The sequence below is a fragment of the Alligator mississippiensis genome, chromosome 3 (genome assembly GCF_030867095.1).
Source record: "Alligator mississippiensis isolate rAllMis1 chromosome 3, rAllMis1, whole genome shotgun sequence".
Lineage (NCBI taxonomy): Eukaryota > Metazoa > Chordata > Crocodylia > Alligatoridae > Alligator > Alligator mississippiensis.
In genome coordinates this window covers 100,184,550-100,204,640 of record NC_081826.1, presented here as the reverse complement: position 1 = coordinate 100,204,640, position 20,091 = coordinate 100,184,550, and positions in this window count along the sequence as shown.

Below are 20,091 nucleotides of genomic sequence, written 5' to 3'. Positions count from 1 at the left end.
AAAATTTGCTGCTTTTTTAGAGACAAATCTATTATGGGTAGGTCAGCTAGTTCACACAAGACTGCAGTACTTTCAGTGAACTATGTTTAACCCAACATGAAGGCTCAGATATGAGATGACCTTTAAAACCCTAGCTAGCCTGAAGCTACCTCCTTGTTTTGGCTGGCTATTTGTCCCTTTCACCCAAGATCTCTAAGTCCTAGGTTTTTGAAGCTGCATTCCTACATTGTCTAGGAATTATTATCAAATGGTCTGACTTTTAAAGATGAAGAGGCCACACAAGAGAGCCAGTCAGATTCTGTTTACCAATGTATAGGACCTATACAAATCACAGTATTTTGTGTTCTTCGTGGAAACCACAATTTGAGGTGGTTTCCATAAGAAGCAGTGTTCCCTGTGAGTTTTGACAGAATTGCCAGGAAAAAAAAAAAAAAAAACCTTTACTGAAAATAAAATGCTAGCTCCCTAGTGGAAGCCAGCAGTTCCACTGTTACTGGCACAGAGGAAGGGAACTAAGACAGCAGCTCTCTGCTTCTTCCACTGCTGATTGGCTGAGAGGACTGCACATTGTGCAGCCCTGCCCCTGTCCACCAATCAGGAGCAAGGGGTGGAACCACATGACTGGCATCCCTCTTGACCAATCATCAGTGAGAAGCGGGAATGCCTGAAGGGTCACCTTCCTAGCCAATGAGAGGTGAGACCCCCCCTTCCTTGTTCATTGGCTGAGAGGGCCATGCTAAATCATAAAAGCCACAAAACCATGAAAACACACAAAACCTCAAAATCAAGAAAAACCACAAAAAAGGCAATAGGTGCTATGATTGGCCCACAAAATTACCCACCTTCCTCTTCAATTTTGATAGGTACCTACCAATATATGGAGCTAGCAGTTCATCAGGCTTGTAATGTGTTTATTTATCTTTCCTTTGTCCTCAGTTACTTCTACACCCAAAGGGTCATAATCAGTGAAGACTACTTCCATGAAAACCTCATAATTCTGACAAACTTTAGATGAAACAGATGGGGTTCTGCTAGAAACCTAGGTGATATCTGGCCAGGTTATCTGTCAAGCTGCTTGGGACTCTAGATCTTCAAGGTATGTGGTTCCAAAGCAACCTGGTCTTGCAGACTTCCCTAGAGTCAAGGGTCCCATGGTTGGTGGTTCCAGGGCAACCTAACATGGAGACTCCCCAGGGTTCAGGGACCCTAGGGCTCCCAGAATTACAGAAGCTATTGTAGAATCCTGTAAATAGTCACCAAGTAGATAGTTACCAAGTTCAAATATTAGACATTTAACAATGAAAGCACTCTTCAAATAAAGTACCTACAGTTTTGGAGTGAATACTAAAGATATGTAGGGAGATATAAACTCAAGTCTTTGAAATAATTACTTTCTAAATAATTATTTTCTATAAATATTTCAAATATTTCAGGATTGTTATAGCAATGCCATGCTAGAAAATGGGCAAACCGAGATTGGTTTTAATGGCATTCCTGAAGCATTTTGAACTACCTTTCTATTCTTTGCATGCTCTCCAATTTATCAGCACCCTTCATGCACTGAAGAATCCAGAATGGGAGATAGGTTCTATATGCCCAGATTGCCAAGCATTTGCCTCCACCAAAACAGATATTTCCTTTAGGTTAATTATAAATAAGTATATGATAGAACTAAAAGTGTTTATTTCCCAATATCTTCAGATGCATAAAGAAAACCTAAATAAGAGAAAGAAAAGTGTGGTCTTTGAGGTGGATTCTAAGCCTGATGGAAGTAATCTAATCACTTCTTTTCAATGCATGTGAGGTAATGATAAATAAAGAAATAAAAAACAAAAAAGAAAATTAGCAGGGTGGATGGCTGATAAACCAGTGACAAAATGACAATAAAATGAATTTTTTTATAGAAAATGAGCAAATGACTAAAGGAAGGGCATGTATCAATTAGAAATTAGAGCATAAAAACAAAAAATCAAAAATATTATTAGGAAACACAGAAACCAAAATAAGATCAGAAGCAGCTGGACAGAGGAGGTAATGTGTAGCAACAAAAATTGACTGTAGCACATTGAAGGAACCAGAGCAGCAGTTATAGAATTCTGCAGAAAGCTCCTAGATATATATCTTGTCCAAATCATAAATATGTGATGGTTAGGAAAAATGATATATGATAAAAGGTTAGGAAAAGCCAGTAAAAATCCAATAATAATAATAACAATTGTTGTTGTTGTTATTTCACCTATGTCAATGACTTTCACCATAGACTATCAAAATAGTGCACAAAGAAAAGTGAATTAACTTTGATATCAAATGTCTGACATAGGCCTATCTTTTTCTAACTTTACTTAGAGTTGTGCAAACTGAAGCACATACATTTTCAGTTTCAGAGACAGCATGCAGCAGCACTCATCTTGCCACTTGTGCTTTCCCATGCTATGGCTGCTCCTAGCTCCTGTCTCTGGCAGCCATGACCATCACCCTGGGCTCCTACTGACTACCATGCTGATCCTGCTGGCTCACCACACCACTGCCACCAGGCCATCTTGCCAATCCCGTCTCCCCCACATGCAGTAACTGCCCACCACATGCCATCCCAGGGCCACCACTGCCTCGACTCTGTGCACCTGGCAGGGACAGCAACGATGGGCTCCAAGATGCCACCATTGGGGCTGCTATTAACCTTCTGAGCCTCCAGCCCCACCACCTCTTAGCCCACCAGGAAAGCTGAGACTGGTGCTAACACATCATCCAACACACCTAGGACAATAAGCCATGGCTGGAGGCCTTCAGGATGACCCAGGCCACCTTCTGGGATCTCCTGGAGCAGCTCTAGCCATGCCTAGAGTGGCAAGACAACAGCATGTGGCTGCCTGTCCCCACAGACACCTGGCTGGCGCTCACCCTGCTGAAGTGGCAAGGCCACTGCCAGGGAGGCCATTCTGGAGGTGTGTGGCACCCTCCAGGACATGTTGGGGGACATGATGCTCCACATGCATGACCCCTGGCAGTGGTGACAGGGTTCCATGCCCTGGGATTTCCCCAGTGCATCAGGGTCCTGGACGGGCCATCCCTGTCATCTGCCCACTCCACAGAGGGGCTTTCACTTCATGGTCCTTCAGGCCATCATGGACTACCGTGGGGATTTCATGCACATGAGTACCATCTGGGTGGGAAGAACCCATGATGCCTGCATCTTCAGAAACTCCACCCTGCTAGACCTGGTGCAGAGCAGCCGCTTCACATGGGGGGTGCTGGACCTGCAGCTGGCTGCTGTGGTGGTCCTATGCTATATCACTGGGGGCCCCACCTACCCAATCCTCCCCTACACAGACCAGGTGAACCCCTGCCAGGCCCATGTTAAACACTACCTGGACTGAACCCCTTTCCTGGTGGAGTGTGCCTTTGGTTTCCTGAAGAGCTGGTGGTTACACACCCTCACCTCCCACCTCAAGTTCATTAGGAACAACCACACCTGGGTCATCATCACAGCCTGCATACTGAATAACATCTGTGAGGCTTGAGGGCAGCTGTTTCATAAGGTCTGGGTAGAGGAGGCACAGCATGACGAGGATGCCTGGCAGTAGGAGGATGCGGCATACAGAGGATGCCAGAGTGACAGTGGTGGCCCCTGCCTGGTGAGTTTCTAGGACAGCCACACACCTGCCACCAGAGGCCAGGGCACCAGATGTGGGAGGTGCTGGAAGACTACTTCCTCTTGCACCCCCCACTTTATCCCACCTTCACCACTGTCCACGGACCACACACCCCCCCAGCCTACCTTTAGCATCATGTTCACCGCAGACACATCTCAGAAGAACAAGTTTTTATTCCCTTCACATCAACCAGAGCCCCACCTCCCTCCCCAATAAGTCCCCCTCCACCTCCTTCCCCAACAATCTGAGCCCTCCTCCCCCCCTCAACAAACAGCCCCCTTACAACCCACCCCATTGACCAACACTAAAATACCTTCTTCCCCATGAAAACTATATGTACAATATTGTAAAGTCTGCGGCCTTACATGCTGCGCTGCGGGCTGGGTGAGTAGCTCCTCCCCTCAATTCATCTGCCACGACTTTGATGTTATGAATCATAGAATCATAGAATCATAGAAGTAGGGTCAGAAGGGACCCTGTAGATCTTCAAGTCCGACCCCCTGCCTGGGCAGGAGGGAAACTGGGCTCAAGGGACCCAAGCCAGGTAGGCATCGAGCCACTTCTTAAAGACCCCCAGGGTAGCAGCCAGCACCACTTCCCTTGGAAATTGGTTCCAGATCCTAGCCGTCCTAACTGTGAAGAAGTTCCTACAGATGTCTAATCTAAACCTACTCTCCAACAACTTGTGGCCGTTATTCCTTGTTATCCCGGGGGGTGCTAGGGGAAACAAGGTCTCCCCCAAACCCTTCTGGTCCCCCCTAGTGAGTTTATAGACGGTCACAAGGTCCCCCCTCAGCCTTCTCTTGTGAAGGCTGAACAGGTTCAGGTCCCATAGCCTCTCATTGTAGGGTCTGCCCTGCTGTCCCCAGATCATGAGGGTGGCCCTCCTCTGGACCCTCTCAATGTTGTCCACATCCCTCTTGAAGTGGGGTGTCCAGAACTGGACACAGTACTCCAGCTGTGGCCTGACCAGTGTTGCGTAGAGGGGAAGGATCACCTCCTTGGCCCTACTTGAGATGCACCTGTGGATACACGATAGGGTCCGGTTAGCCCTGCCGACCGTGACCTCGCATTGTCGGCCCATGTTCATCTTGGAGTCAATGATGACTCCAAGATCCCTTTCTGCCTCTGTGCTCTCAAGAAGGGAGTTTCCCATCTTATAAATGTGTTGCCGGTTACTACTGCCCAAGTGCAGCACCCTGCACTTGTCAGTATTGAAACGCATCCTGTTTTTGTTAGCCCACCCTTGCAACCTATCCCGGTCTTTCTGCAGTCTTTCCCTCCCTACTAGCGTGCCCACCTCACCCCAAATTTTGGTATCATCAGCAAATTTGAACAGGTTGCTTTTCACCCCATCGTCCAAATCACTGATAAAGAAATTGAACAGTGCAGGCCCAGGGACCGAGCCCTGGGGGACTCTGCTACCCACTTCCACCCAGGTCGAATATGACCCATCCACCACCACCCTCTGAGTACGACCCTTCAGCTAATTCATCGATGCCACAGTCGCCTAGTTTTTTAATGAGGATGGGGTGAGAGACGGTGTCAAAGGCCTTGCTGAAGTCCAGAAAGACTACATCCACAGTGACACCTGCATTCAATGCTTTTGTGACCTGATCGTAAAAGACAATCAGGTTGGTCTGACATGACCTGCCCCTAATGAAAATGTGCTGGTTGCCCCTGAGCATCATCCCCGATGCCGACCCATCACAGATGTGCTCCTTGATGATCTTCTCAAAGAGTTTCCCCAGGATTGAGGTAAGACTGATGGGCCCATAGTTGCCTGGGTCCTCCCTCCTCCCTTCCTTAAAGATGGGGACCCCATTGGCTATCTTTCAATCATCTGGCACCTGGACCGAGCACCATGAGCACGTGCCGTGCCAAGGGCCCAGCAATAACCCCTGCTAGCTCCCTCAACACCCTGGGGTGGAGAGCATCTGGACCTGCTGATTTGAACACGTCCAGTCCCTCCAGAAGCAGTCTAACCCGGTCCTCCTCAACCTTAGGCCTTGAGGCGTTCCCCTCAAGTCCATCTTGAAACACGGTGGGGGAGTCCCGGTCCCTGCACAAGAAAACGGAGGTGAAGAATTTTTTAAAGATGTCTGCCTTCTCCTCTGGCGCAACCACCAGATTGCCCAGCGCATCTTGCAGGGGCCCCACATTTCCCGGTGCCTTCTTCATCCTCCCTATATATTTGAAAAAGGAATTTTTATTATCTTTGATCTTGGATGCTAGTCCTAGCTCTATGTCCACCTTAGCTTTCCTAAAAGCCCCCCTACAGGCCCGAGCAGTGGAGGTATACTCTTCTTTGGAGATAGCCCCACCCCTCCACTGGGTGTACGCCGCCTTTTTGGCAACCAAGCATTCCTGGACTTCCTTGGTGAGCCAGGGAGACTTTTGGGCACTCTTGTCCCCCTTGCTTCTTGTTGGGATCGTCACCCCTTGGGCCCTAAGTATCGTCTCCTTAAGGAACGACCACTCATCTTGGGCACTGAGTTCCCCTGCCCTCGAGAACCCCAGCACCTCTCCCACCAATCTGCTCAACTCATTGAAGTTGGCCCTCTTTCAGTCTAGGGCTACCGCCTTGCTGCAGGCCATTGACACCCTGCACTGGATGATGAATTCCAGCAAGTGATGAGCACTATCACCCAGGTGGTCAAGGACCTGGAGCCCCCTTAGAAGATCATCGCCTGTGGCCAGGACCAGATCCAACAGGGCATTTCCTCTGGTGGGACTGTGCACCTCCTGGGTTAAGTGGAGGTCCTGTATCTCAGCCAGGAACCTCCTGGTCTGACCTGGCTGACTGCTCCTCCCAGCAGATGTCTGGGTAATTTAGATCGCCCATGACAACTACATCCGACCTGCAGACCAGTACCCTATGGTTGTCATCCACGTGGGAACAAATGATGCGGCCAGGGGAAACCCTAACCGCATTATGAAGGACTTCGAGGCTGTGGGGGCCAAGCTTAAGGAGACGGGGGTGCAGGTGGTATTCTCCTCTCTCCTTCCGGTGAGTAGGTGGGGATGCTATCAAGAGAGGGGGTTCAATGGAGATCTTCCTGGGAGGGCCTCCTGGCAAACGGCAGTATTCACGATTTTTGTTGGCGCGATGTTCCACGGGGCTCTGCCTCCTCTACACCCCATCCACTTGCCAACCAGATGGGTGTCTGTATAATGGTGGTTTCAGCCCTGCGGGGTTGCCCGCAGCTTGCTTCAGGTGGGGTCCCATGTCTGAGGGGGCTCAGTTGGCTCTCATCCTTCCGTCCTCGAAGCACGGCCTGCCTTCTATATCTCTTTGATGTTTTCCTTTTTTGGTTTTTTCTTCAAAAGAAATATTCTCCTGAGGAGAGGGCTGTGGGGCTGCCTTCTTTACCCCAGCCTCCTCTAGGGGGCTCAAATGCCTCCTCTGCCCTGCTCCCTATAGGGAGCTTAAAGGCTTCTTTTGCTTTGCCTTTTGTGGGGAGCTGGAGAACTTCCCCTGCTCTGCCTCCTACAGGGGGCTCAAAGGTTTCCCCTGTTCTGCCTGTGGGTGCCACACAGGTTGTACCACTCTTCTCCCACACTGGAGAGTACATCTAGTGTGCTGCTCACCAGCACTCGCTCCCTCTGGCTCCCTCCCCACCCTGGTTCCGGCGGGGATTTTAAACTTTCCCACAGTGGCCGGTGCAGCCATCACAATTGGTCCAGCTGTTCCCTGCATGGGAAACAGCCAATTAAATAGCCGGCATAATGCCGGCTCACGCGGCTGTGGCTGCAGTCCCAGCTCCTGCTCTGGCTGTCTGGCAGGAAGTAAGTTATCCCTGCAGGGGGTCTGTTTCTGGGGTTTGGGGCCCATGGGGATTACCCTCTCCCCTTTGGGACCCTGTGGTGGTGTCTCACCACCACAAATATCTTTTGTGTGCCATCTTAGGATGGGGGGCATTGTGGTGGGAGCACATAGGGCACAGACCTCAGGGATAAGTGCCAGGCAGGCACCTTCTTGCCATTTCCCCATGGGTGCACATGCTGCAGCAAGTGCAGCAAGTGCAGAGTCCCTGCAGGGGTGATGGCACCCGGTGCTCCCCCAACACAGGTGGCTCGTCCTTGGCAGCCAGTTTCCAAGACCAGCAGGGCCAGTGTCTGGTCCCAGCTGTAGCGCAGTTTGCTGCAGCTATGCTCCTGCATGGAGAAGGGAGAAGTGGTGGTGATGAGATCAGGCAGGGGGCTGGGTGGTACCAGACCTGGGGTGGAGGCTGGGCTAAGAGCTCCTGGCTGCTGGAGGCAGGTCAGGACCTCCTCCAAGGCCTACACAGTTGCCTGATTCTGGGAAGAGACTGGCTTCCAGGGACCAGGTGGGGCTAGGGTCAGGGGCCAGGAAGAAGCCAGCACAAAGGCAATTGCCAGGGCCAGAATCATGTCCAGCACTCAGTGGTCATTGTCCGCAGTCTGCTCTTACACTGCCTCTACCTGCTCATGCTCCAGGACCAGGGGCTGTGTCTGGAACTTGTGATCCACCTAGTCCCATGCATCCTTGCAGGTCAAATCCTGTGCCTGTTAGGTATCCTGGTGGGGCACATCCTCCACCCACCAAGCTCGAGTATCTGGCAGCTAGTCCCCCGAAGCCATCACCTGCTGGTCCAGAAGGAGTCCTGTCCAGGGTCCTCCTCTGACAGAGCTGGCACATCTGCAGGGCCCTGACTGTGCACCAAGGCCCAGAGAGATGGCACAGGACCCACTGTGGCCTCATCATTGCCCACACCCACGTGCACACCTGTGCCTGTCACCCAGTGCCCCAACTGGTCACAGAAGACTGGTGAACTTGTACTATGGGGGGGAAGTGGAGGTGCAATGCCAGTTTGATTGGGGTGGGTGCTCCAAACCCATGTCTATAAGGGGCTGTCAGGCTGGATGCAGGAGTGTGGTACAGAGCATCTCTCTCATAAATGTTGCAAACTCACACAAACATTTTCCTATGGCTCTGCAGGGCCTGCAGCTGTATGTAGGGGAGAGGATGCACTTGGCAGTCAAGATGCAGCCACCACCCCTGCTCCTGCTGTCCCTCTGCTGCTGGGCCTGGGCATATGCCTTCAGTGCCCAGCAAAGTGGTTCAATGTGGGAGTGAGAGCTGTGTGGCTGAGGCAATGCTCAGGGAAGGTTTCTGGGTGGGGTGGGCTGTGGGCAGCTGGAGCTGGCCCCAGCAGCCAGAAGGTACCTGCAACTGGCAGCAACCTGCAGATGTGGGTGGCACAGGCCTGACAGGGGCACAGCACCACTGTGCCAGGCAGAGGCATTGGGGTGCAGGCTAGTTGGCACAGCTAGACTGTGGACTGCCCAGGGGGATACACAGAGCCCACAGTGCCCTCAGGCTCCCCGTGATGTGCCCCAGGGCTCAAAATGCTTTCAGGCTTTTAAGGGCCTGAGGCAGGAGCTGCCATAGAGGCAGTCCAGCCCTGGAGCAGGAGAGGCTCCCAGCTCAGAGCCCCGGGGTTAGCCTCAGGCTGTCCCCCTAGTGGCAGGGCTTACCTGGGAGTAAATTTTCTCCCAGGTCATGTCTACACATGTTACTACACAGTAACTAATCATGAGTAAATCAGATTTCATTTGCATGTATAAAATGTACTTGTGATTAAGGGTTTTTACTTCACAGTAAACTTGCTCCTGTCTAGAAATGCATGCTTACTGAATAGTAAACTACACTACTAAGCAGTTAAACATCTCATGTAGACATGCCCAGTGACATGCTTAAGGTCACACGATGAATTAAGTTACACAATGAGTTAATAACAGTTTCATAAATTCTGGCTCCTGAACCTTTCCCCAAGGATGAGTTTAGAGGAGAACTCTCAAGCCCTTTGAGTTAGAAATGGGTTGGGCCAGCCCCAGGGCACCATCTCTGCTTCAAATAACTGAAGCTGGGAGCTGCAAGACAAGAAGAACTGAGTATAGCCTTAGCCCAAGCCTGGCACATAACCAAACCAGTGTCTGGTGTACTTGCCTGGAACAAGGGGTGACCTAGGTTCAAACCTATTCTCCATTGCCTCCTATGGAGCCAAGAGTGAGAGACAAAGTCTCAGTCTTTCAGGGAACAGGACCCACCACAAACTGCAAGCTGGGATGATGCTCTTTCTTTTTTATATGACAGGGACACTAGAGATTATTGGTTTGGCTATCCATCTCACCTTCTCTGGTGGGACTTTAGATAGGAAGCTAGACCCTATCATGCTATGCTCCAGAGGGGTACCCCTAGTGCAGTGGACTGAAGGTTGGTCTGAGGCACAGTTTTATCTGGGAAAGAGCAGCTTAACACCTTGTTTGGCAAGGTCATCCTTGGGGCCATGGGAGAACCAGGTAGTCAACTCTGTTCTATATCAGCTGGAGAATCTATATCAGGTACAGACATGAACTCAAGTCTTCCTCCTCCCAGCAATGTATGCAAACAATGGGCTAAAGAGGGCTAAAATTTAATTTTCATTTCTAGGAGATTACAAAAGGCAACATGGTCAGAAGAGAGTGGCTATAAGAGCACATAAAGAAGTCTGAATGAAGATGTTTTCTAATCCAGGGTGTGATCCAGCACTTATAATGGGCTACTCCCCAGTGGACTGGCACTATTCCAAAGGAAGTAGGGTAAAAATCTGTGCCAGCTGAAAAACATGACCAGATTTAGCTACCATCCCAGTATCTGGCCTCTTGGTTACCTGGCTGTTTCCCACAGGACAAGCCTTGTGTTTGAAGCTCCTCTTGGCTGTGCCTTCTGGAGTCCCCAGGGCCTCTTTCAAGGGAAGGGGCAAGGCATGGCACTTGAGAGCTCCTCTCCTTCCAGGCCCAGTCTATGGATAGAAACTCTTTTCTTGCCAAATCAGACCCAGGCTAAGCTAGTCCCAGGGCCACAAAGCAACTGCCAAAGTAATCAAGCACTGAAGTTGAAAACTTCAGAAGGAGGAGGAGGACTCAAACATAGGACTTGGCCCCTAGCTGGGGTATAAAATCTTGTCAAATAGGGCATGTTCTTACATGCAGGGACGTGCACTTGCAGCAGTGAAAAAAGTAGCAGCAGACATTTGCTGCTGCACGTGCCCCTACACATGGACTTTGGTGCAGGGCAAAATGCCCCACTTTGGGGAAACTGCCACTTCCCCACTTGTCCCAGATCCCAGCATGCTGGGGGAGTTGGAGGACAACTAGAGGAGGGGAGACACTGTGGCTGGCAGTCAGGGCTTCTCCCAGGAGGACCAAACCTCTGTGCCTGCCAGCGCATGCTTCTGGAGTGTGTGCCACACCGCTATGGGCACTTTTTATTTATTTATTTATTTATTTTGCTACCAGGAAGTCTGTGGCATCACAAACCACACATGCCTGCACATTTGAATCTAGCCATAGTGTCTGAATTCAACTGTGGAAAAAGATAACAATCATGATGCATTTCACAGAAAACCTTAGGCAAGAAGAATAATGATACTGAAGCCTGAAATAGATAATATGTTCTACATAGTATTTGTTATGAATTTAGTATTTTGATAGTAATTATTTTGATTTTTTTATTATTATTGGTCTGTTATAGTAATTATCACAAAGAAGATTTAAATGAAAGAAATTATCATATAGCTTTGTAGGACTGAACTTAGAATATCACATGGCTCTTAGACATAATTACCAACTAAAGAAAAATAAAACTCCTTTATTAATACTAAAAATAATACAAAACAGAATAAATTAAGAGTTCTAGAGTGGAATTCTACCGTTCAGTCTTTAATGCTTATTTTTGAAAAAAATGTTAACTATTGATTACTAGAACTTATATAATTCTCCTATATCAAAATGTGCTTCATTTCCATTTGCATTTAATTCCACTTTTCATGTAAGAAAATAAAGTTCTAGAGTGGCTGACTGTAAATAATGGTGTTTCTACAATGTAAAGATGAGTGTAAATTGTGCTATCCAAAACACACTTGAAGGATGCAAATGTTTGTTTGTGAGGGGCAGCCAATAGAGGACTAAAACCAAATACTGGTATATCTAAATACACTATGCACATTTCAGCATCCAAGAATCTGAAATGGAGTTTAGGATGGGATGAGTCTAATCTCTAAAAATAAAATAAATATAAATATCTAAAATATATACCTGCTTGTACATCTTTTATTTTTTTCCAAAGAAAATGTTATCCCATTTGATTTTAAACACTTCTGATATTTCAGAAGCTCACAAACACCTTTCACCAAGAATATAAATATAAATATACATAATGTGCCATCATCACTTGAATTTAAGATTTTGAAGGTGAGCAAGTTTTCATCTATTTTCTGTATGTACTCTATGAACATGTGCAACAAAATAAATTATGCATGCAAAATGAAAAGAAAAATAAAATATTTTGTAGCAAGCATGAATCTGAACCGAAAACTATGACACACATCTGCTTCAGGCTATGGTTTATCAAAAGGTAACTGGGACATGGCACATCTATGTGGCTTGCTTATAGCTAAGAAGCAATCATGTGTCACAATTTTATTTCAAAGATGTGATTACCAGAAAATGTTTATTTTATGTAGTGTAAGCTGTTGGTGACAGTCCCAGTCTCAGCATAAGCTGAGGGAATATTCAAGAGAGGAGTTTCATAAGAGATCAGTTTTTGATATAGTATAGTTTTCCAAGACACTGTTTAAGACCACTGGTTAACTTTATTGGTTTCTTCTTACCATGGTTTTGAATGAATTTTTTTACTCGGTTCATGTCACTTGGTCAATGCTACTTAAATTTCTCTTAGTATCAGTTATAAAACAAGTTATAAAACATAGACATTTCATCTGAAACCTAAGTGTGTATTAATGATAGAGCCTAAATGTGTTTCTAAGTGAAAATAAGGCCATTTGTAAAAATCAATCCTCCCCTCCCTGCACCTACAAAAGCCTCACATCACAGTTAAGAGAGGAGACATATTCTATTTCTTTCTCAAGGAAGTTTGGTCTTACAAATGGGCAAACAGCCAGGGAATCAAGAAACTTTGTTTTGATTCATTGTCTAAACCGCAGATTTGCTTCATGGTGATGGGCAAGTCACTTCAACTACCGTGTGCCTCAATTTCCAATGTGCAAAATGAATATCATACTGAAGGGAAGTATTGTGAAGATAAAATGTGTTAATTGCTGTGAAGTACTCAGCTGCTATTATAATGGGACGTTCTGTATACATAGAATTCTATAGTACAATAGGGTAAATCATTTCTACAAGCAGGTCCTCACATTGAGAATATCCCATAAGAACAAGGAAGCATTTGATAGAACCTTTGTGCTACTGTTTTATACTTAAAGTCGCAATTCTGCAGTTGATAGCATGCAAGTGAACTACTTAATACACAGGCCTGCTTGAATTCATTGTGTACAGATGCTATCAACAGCAGAATCACACTCTTAGCAGTCTTTAGCAAAATGAAAACTAAACATGATGGAGGAATTAAATCAAAATAAGGCTAAGAAAGCCAAGTCCAAAATACACATATATTGCTAAACACATAATCAATAACAATTAGAACAGAACCCATAATTCATTCGATTGTAGTTTCCTTCTTTCCTTGTGAGGCATTTGATGGCTGTCTTTGCAATTGCTAACTATGTTGCCTCACCAAAAGTATTCTGAATTTAAGCTCTGACGCTGCAATGTGACTCATCACAGATCATAGAAAATCAGGGTTGGATGGGACTTCAGCCCAAGCCCCAGCTCAAAGCAGGACTATCCCCAACTATGTCATCCCAGCCAAAGCTTTGTTTACCTAGATCTTGAAATGTAGTGTTGCTTAATAAGGTAAGTGCACAAGGACTTGTGTAAATATTTAAATGAGCTTAAATTGAATATCTGGAAAGTTAATTTAAGTCAAACACAAATGGGCTGTCATATGAATATTCTGTCTTCTTGGAAGCAGGAGAATGAGACCAGGCCAAAACAACAGGAATTGAGAATGTTTGCTAGATGGGAAGAAAGATGAAGATTTATCCAGTAGCAGGCAGTTACAAAAGAGCCTTTTAGGTGCTCCACTTAAAATATCTAAGGAAAGTTTGTAGGTCAGTGTTAGAATTTGAGACAACCAGTAAGGAATATTGTTGATCAAATTGTGTTCCTTTGGAAGAAAATGTTTTGAGTTTTCTTGTCACCACCCTAGTACACATGTAATCTTATGCAAGTTGATGTGTAAAAGAAGTGGAATATAAAAAGAAAAAATTTCATCTAGCTCTTATAATCATTAGCAGAAACAAATAAGGGATAGCATTATGCCAGAAAGAGAGAAGATAAGCAAATTATATCAATAGCTATAATGTGTAATGAAACATAGGCAGACAAGAAGTGAGAAATCTTAGCTCCCTCAGATCTTGAAAAATTTACATCTTCCAGAAAGTCAGCTGAATTTAACAGCATGGTAACATCCTGCACAGTGGGAACAACAAAAAGAAATCCAAAGCTGGTATTCTATTCCTGCTGAGATTTTTACATCTCCAGTAGTGAGGCAGTAAGCAAGCCCAGCAGAGTACCCTTATATGCCTACTTGTTTCATGCCAAAATAAGGAATAAACTGTTGGAGTAGGGCAGAAATCAAGAGGAAGCTTGGGGTTTTCTGAAGGAAGCTAACCAGCTGCACACATAAAGATGGTCTGGTGGGACAAAATGGAGATAACGTTCTGAGGACATTCATAGGGAAACACTAACAATGTAATGAGCAAGGAACAGACACAAGAAAATGAGTTGATACAAGTACAGTCATTAAAAGAGACTTAAGGAATGGGGAAAAAATTTGAAGAGAAAAATAAGGGCAGAACAGCAGGGAGAAACTGAGATGTAATAGTCTATAGAATATAAAAAAAAGGTTTCTTGCTGTAAGAACATATTGAACAATTAAAGACTGTCAAGTAGGAGGGAAAAGAAAGAGGAAGGCAACATGAGCTAATAAGAGGTCAACCACTGGAGCTAAAGTTAAAATTGACTAACCCATTCCTTCACCCAATACTTAAAGGAGGACTGTTTCATGTGTTGAATTTATTTGCATATTTGATCATTTTCTTGGGTTTTTTTATTTGTGCAGTTCTGCACTTCCTATTTCCAGCTCTAACTGGAAGAAGGAAGTACAAACAATCCTACCAAGAAACTCTATTACTGCATTTTCAGTCTAAAGATACAAATTCAGATGGCTCAGATTCAGGGTGCACCTACATGAGATGCTTTACTGACTAATTTGTGGCACAGTAAAGTGTCATCGTCTACACACATGCGGCAATTAGGGCATGGTAGATTAATTTACTGCACTGCCAGATTGTCCTGTCAGATACAAATGGTATCTGGCAGCACAGTAAAGTACTGTGCTTAAATGCATGTGTAGACAGTGGGCACAGCTACATGTTCTTTAATGGACAGTATTACTACAGTTCCTGCATATTAGCAGCAGTGCATTATTTTTTTTGTGATGCTTACTGCACAGTAGCCTAATAACACTGCGCACTAGCTTACTAGCACAGTTTTTGCCAAGCAAACTACTGTGCAGTGTTATCAGGCTACTGCACAGTAAGTGTCTTGTGTAGACATGGTCATTGATGTCAGGATTGTGGCAGGCCACTAGCGGGTGCTCCTGCACTGAGCCACTCACCTCACTGTGCCCGACGACCTTCCAGGCTCTGAGTGCCTCCCTGGTGGCACCTCACATCTGGCCAACCCCCTTCCTGGAGTACAATCACTAGCCTGGGGGTAGAGCTGCCACCACCCAGGGACGGGCTTGATTCTGGCACAGTGTCCCCTGGGAAACACAGGCCTAGTAGCTCTTGAGGGTACTTGACTCACTTCAAGAACTTGGGGTGCTTCCCTCAGTCAGAAGCACAAGTAGTGGTCTCCCTTAGTCAGCTGAACCAAGGGGACCCCAAGGCATAATCTAGACCCACTCTCAAAAAGTCTCCCACACTAGGTACAAAGCAGAATTTGATTGGTTACAAGGAGTAGGGTTGGAATAGGGTACAGAGTTGAGTAGTATCAGAGAAATCCCATATAGCAAACAGGGTGTCTGGAGTAGCGTTTGATCACGCATCCGAGTTACTGCAAGCTATATATCTAGTTAGATCTCAGATAGCTTACTCACGAGTATCATCCAGAGGCAGGTGGAGATTCCCTCTGGAAGCAGGCAGTTCATTGTTCATGAGTTTTGAGTGAGAGAGTAAGTTTCAGATGGTCCAGCTCTTCTCTCTTTCTGAGTTTTCATCATGGCTACTGCTGCTCCTCCTGGGCACTCCTTAACTTATATAGCCCTTATGACCTCATATACCTGGTCCAATGGAGGCCAGCACCTGTTGGCTGCTAGCCAACCACTTTGAAATGCATCACTGGTTGCTGGGCAGACTGGCAGTCTCTAGCCCACTGGAGAGCCCAAGCCCCTCACCCAGGTATGTGATGCCAGTCTCTAGGCAGAGGGAGCAGGTTTCCCTCCTCCCTCAGGAGTGTACCCAGCTCAGGTTACCTAAAGAGATAGGGTAAGGTGTGTACCCTCTGCAGGGCCCATACTAACCAAATTGTCACAGAACAGAGTTTTTTGGGGAGAAACAGAGGTGACCTTCTGCCACAAGGATTAGTTCACATGAATTGCATGTGTAGATTTCAAATCAGCGCAAATTTCACCTGCATTATCTTCTCTTTTTCTCCTACATATGCCGGGCTTCCAGTCCAACTACATTTCCCATGCTGTACTGAGAGTTATGTGACTGCCATAATGTACCATGAAACTTGGTTAATAAAAATGCACATTTCCACATAAAATTCATGCCCAATTCTTATAAATGTATCTGTCTGCAATTTCATTTCCTATGAATGCCATGAAAAAAGTGATCTTAAGAATGTATTTGAATGAGATAGGGGTTTTGTGGCAGTTTATGGCATGAATGCATTTCATGTTTCAGAGGGTGTATTAAAAATGCCTTCAGGTGGTTATGAAAGACTCATAAAACCAAGATAGTATGACTGGATGGAATAGGTGGAATAGAGGAGGCAGAAGTGGTGAATAGCTAGCTAATCAGCCACATTTTTTGTTAGTTTTTTTTAGTTGAAAATGAACATTTTAAATATGGACCAGTAGAGAAGATGAAGCCTAAAGAAAGACTCAAAGAGAACTGAGACATGATCAGATGGGAATTTTATGATCATGTATCAAAGGGAAGTATACACAATCAAGGGTGTCTCAACAAATGCAGGGTGCAATGGTTGAAAAGGGAGGATACCACAGGATACCACAGAACGGAAAGAATGTAAGTGATAATGTTTATTATTTATTGTTTCAAAAACAAGAGCGTGTTTAATAAGTATCCTGATATTGATCAATTGGATGAATTTTAGAATTAATGTTTTAGCTGATTTCTTCCATTTTAACTTACTGAAGTCAATAATGGCTTCACAAATCATAATAACTAATCACCATCAGTGGGAACTCATAATGAGTCTTTAATTAAATGAAAATCTAATTGTTAATATCAACCTTTTAATTATTGTAATGGGCTGTAAAGGTCAATATTTGTATGTCATAAATGAAAGTGTTGCTAGTCAGATATAGTTCAGTTCATTTCTATTTTGTTACTCAGAACATTCAATTTGCTAGTTCCTAATTTCCTTACTGACTTTAAGTTAAAAAATAAAAAGCAATTGCTTGTCCCATAACATCACCAGCAGTTTGAAAACAATATTATCTGATCGGTCTTGATTTTTAGATCTAATACATCAACAAATATATTTCAAGGTATTACTTGAGTTGTATCTCTTTGTATATTCTTAAGTTTCCCTTTCAGTTTAGAGTCCTACAAACTGGAAACATCATATCGAAATTCACTAAAACCACTACTTCTATATAGTTTCCTGAAATTAGTAATAACTTGGACCAAAGTTCTCTACTGTATAACATTTTCACATTGAAAAGAAATAAATGTTACTGGAGTTTCAGACTGATACTGAAATTTCCTTTCCTATGATTTTTTTTTTCCATGCAAGATTTACCTCAGATGAATTATTATACAGCTTTCAGAGGATAAATCCTACTTATATTTGAAATATCCCACAAGGAAGCTTGTAATTAATCATATTCATGGAACTATATTAATTTAAAAACTTGCTAAGTTTCAGTATTATTCATATTCCCTGATTCATGAAAGTATCTGTGTTTAGCACTTAAGCATGTGCTCAACTTTAAGCAAATTGAAATCAATCTGGTCTACCACTTTAGTAATTAAAGAAGTCCTTATTTTTGTTGGCTATGTTTGCTTAATTCCATAGAGATACAACATAGAAAGATATTTAAAGAAAGGTAACAGCAAAAATTATTACTATCAGCAGGCATTTGGAAACAGCAGGTTTCCATGTTTATTTTCTATAATACCCATAATTACCACCTCTGTACTTGCTGTAATGATGTCACAGCATGTAGCAGTTTGTATTTTGAAGTGCTATGATGCTCTTTATTAAAGTACCACTTTGGTATAGCATCAACAGTGTCACCCACCAGCTGGAAGTTGATTGGATAAATAATATTCCTGACCCTTTTACCAGTATTTCATAAACCACCATATTCAGAAGCACCTATCTAATTAAAAATTCTTCCCTCTCTTCTCCCATATCAGTTTCATATCAAAATATTATGAAAAACTAACTTCAATCAAATTTAACAAAATTCTACCATAGGTGATTCTAAATATTTATTTTTTCCAGCAATACACATTGAATGTAGCGATTCATGAAAAATAATTAATTTAAAAGATCTTAAATCCTTTGGTTATTTTCAGATACAGTATGGCATGAGGAAAGCTGTCACAAGTTCTAACTATTTTTTTAATGTTTTAAAATTCCTTAGACTTTTGCAGAAGAGATTGTTAGAAAATATATGAGATCAAATGTACAACTCCCACAATCCCAAACAACCATCAAGCACAATTTACTTTTCTAAGCAATGTTGTATTGAAAGGAATCAAAGTTGAATTATTAAGACATATTCTTTCATCCTGCTAAACCAAACCACCTCCAAGTCAAACCAAGGCCTTTTCAGACTGTAAGAGTGCAAGGTCATTCAGGAAAGTGCCCAAGAATGACAAGAGGAAAAGTGATCTTACAAAAAATGCTAACTGCTGGCAAATATATGTATGACTTGAAGAAATACAAGAAATTATGGGGTTTTTAAAAAACTTTTGTTCTAATCTTTGTAGGGGACACTTGTAACAATACTATTGCTGGATATATGGATTTTACTTTCCACGGTCTCTCTTTTTTCCCAGTTAGGATCACAATAAGCTAACCATTATCTTGTGAAATTTCCCTGTGCTTTCAACGAGCAGGTTTTGATAAGCACTTAATAGTATGAGTCGTGTGAGATAACTTTTAGATTATTTTCCCCCAAACTCTTTGCATTTCTAGAGCCTCTGACAGGATATGTTCAATAATTCTTACTCATCTGGGTCCTATCTTCTATCTTAAAATGTTTGGACATTTTCACTTCCATCCATAAATGTCAATCCAGCTCCATGGCTCAATGGGTTCACTGTCCTAGCTGAGTTTTTGAACCTCCTTCCCTTAAGTTAGTCAATCTCTTAAGTCTACAATAGATATCCCAGCTGGATTCCAAAATGCCCTTTGGTCAGTCACCAGATTGGCTCCAACACCTCATTTAAAGAATCAGCCCAGCACATGGCCTTTGCCACAACACACTGAGTTTCCAATCCATACTTAGTACATGTCATATTCACATCTCCTTGCCTTCTCTCTTGATCACTTCCTTGTACTCTGGCTCCTGGCTCTTGACACATGAACCTGCCTTATTTTCCATTTTTCTGAGTCTAATTATTCTTTCTCTTCTGGATCCAGTGTCTGGCTCTACACCCTTTGCTTTACATCAGATCTTGGGCATATGACTTCAGCCTGCGTTTTCAGACATTGTCTCTTGCTCCTGCCTCCCAACTTGGTATCCTAGCTACTGATATTTAATTCTTGATCTGTACATGGCATCTGACATCCCACTAAGGTCTCTGCCTCAACTGCCTAGGTTGAAGTACCTTTATAATCTATGGCAGGGGTTGTCAACCAGGGATACATGTACTTCTGAGGGTACTTGAATTGGTCCTAGGGGGTATGAGCAGGTGGGTGGAGACCAAATGCCACCACCTCCCAGGAGCAGGGCCAGGGCAGGGTAAGGGCAGCAGTGCCCCTCTGCAGGGTGGTAAAGATCGCATGCAGCAGCAGCTGCTGCCACCCACCAGCCCAGTGAGCTTCCCCACCCCACAGAGGGGTGCTGCTGCCCTTACCCTGCCCCAGCCCTGCTCCTGAGAGCAGCTCTCCATCCCTGCTCACCTGTGCACTGTCCCCACCTCCCTGCTTGGCATCCAGCCATGCACCCTCCCTCCCCACCCCGCTGGGTGTCCAGCCAGGTGCAACCTTCCCCCCGCCCCAGGGTGCTTGGCATCTGACT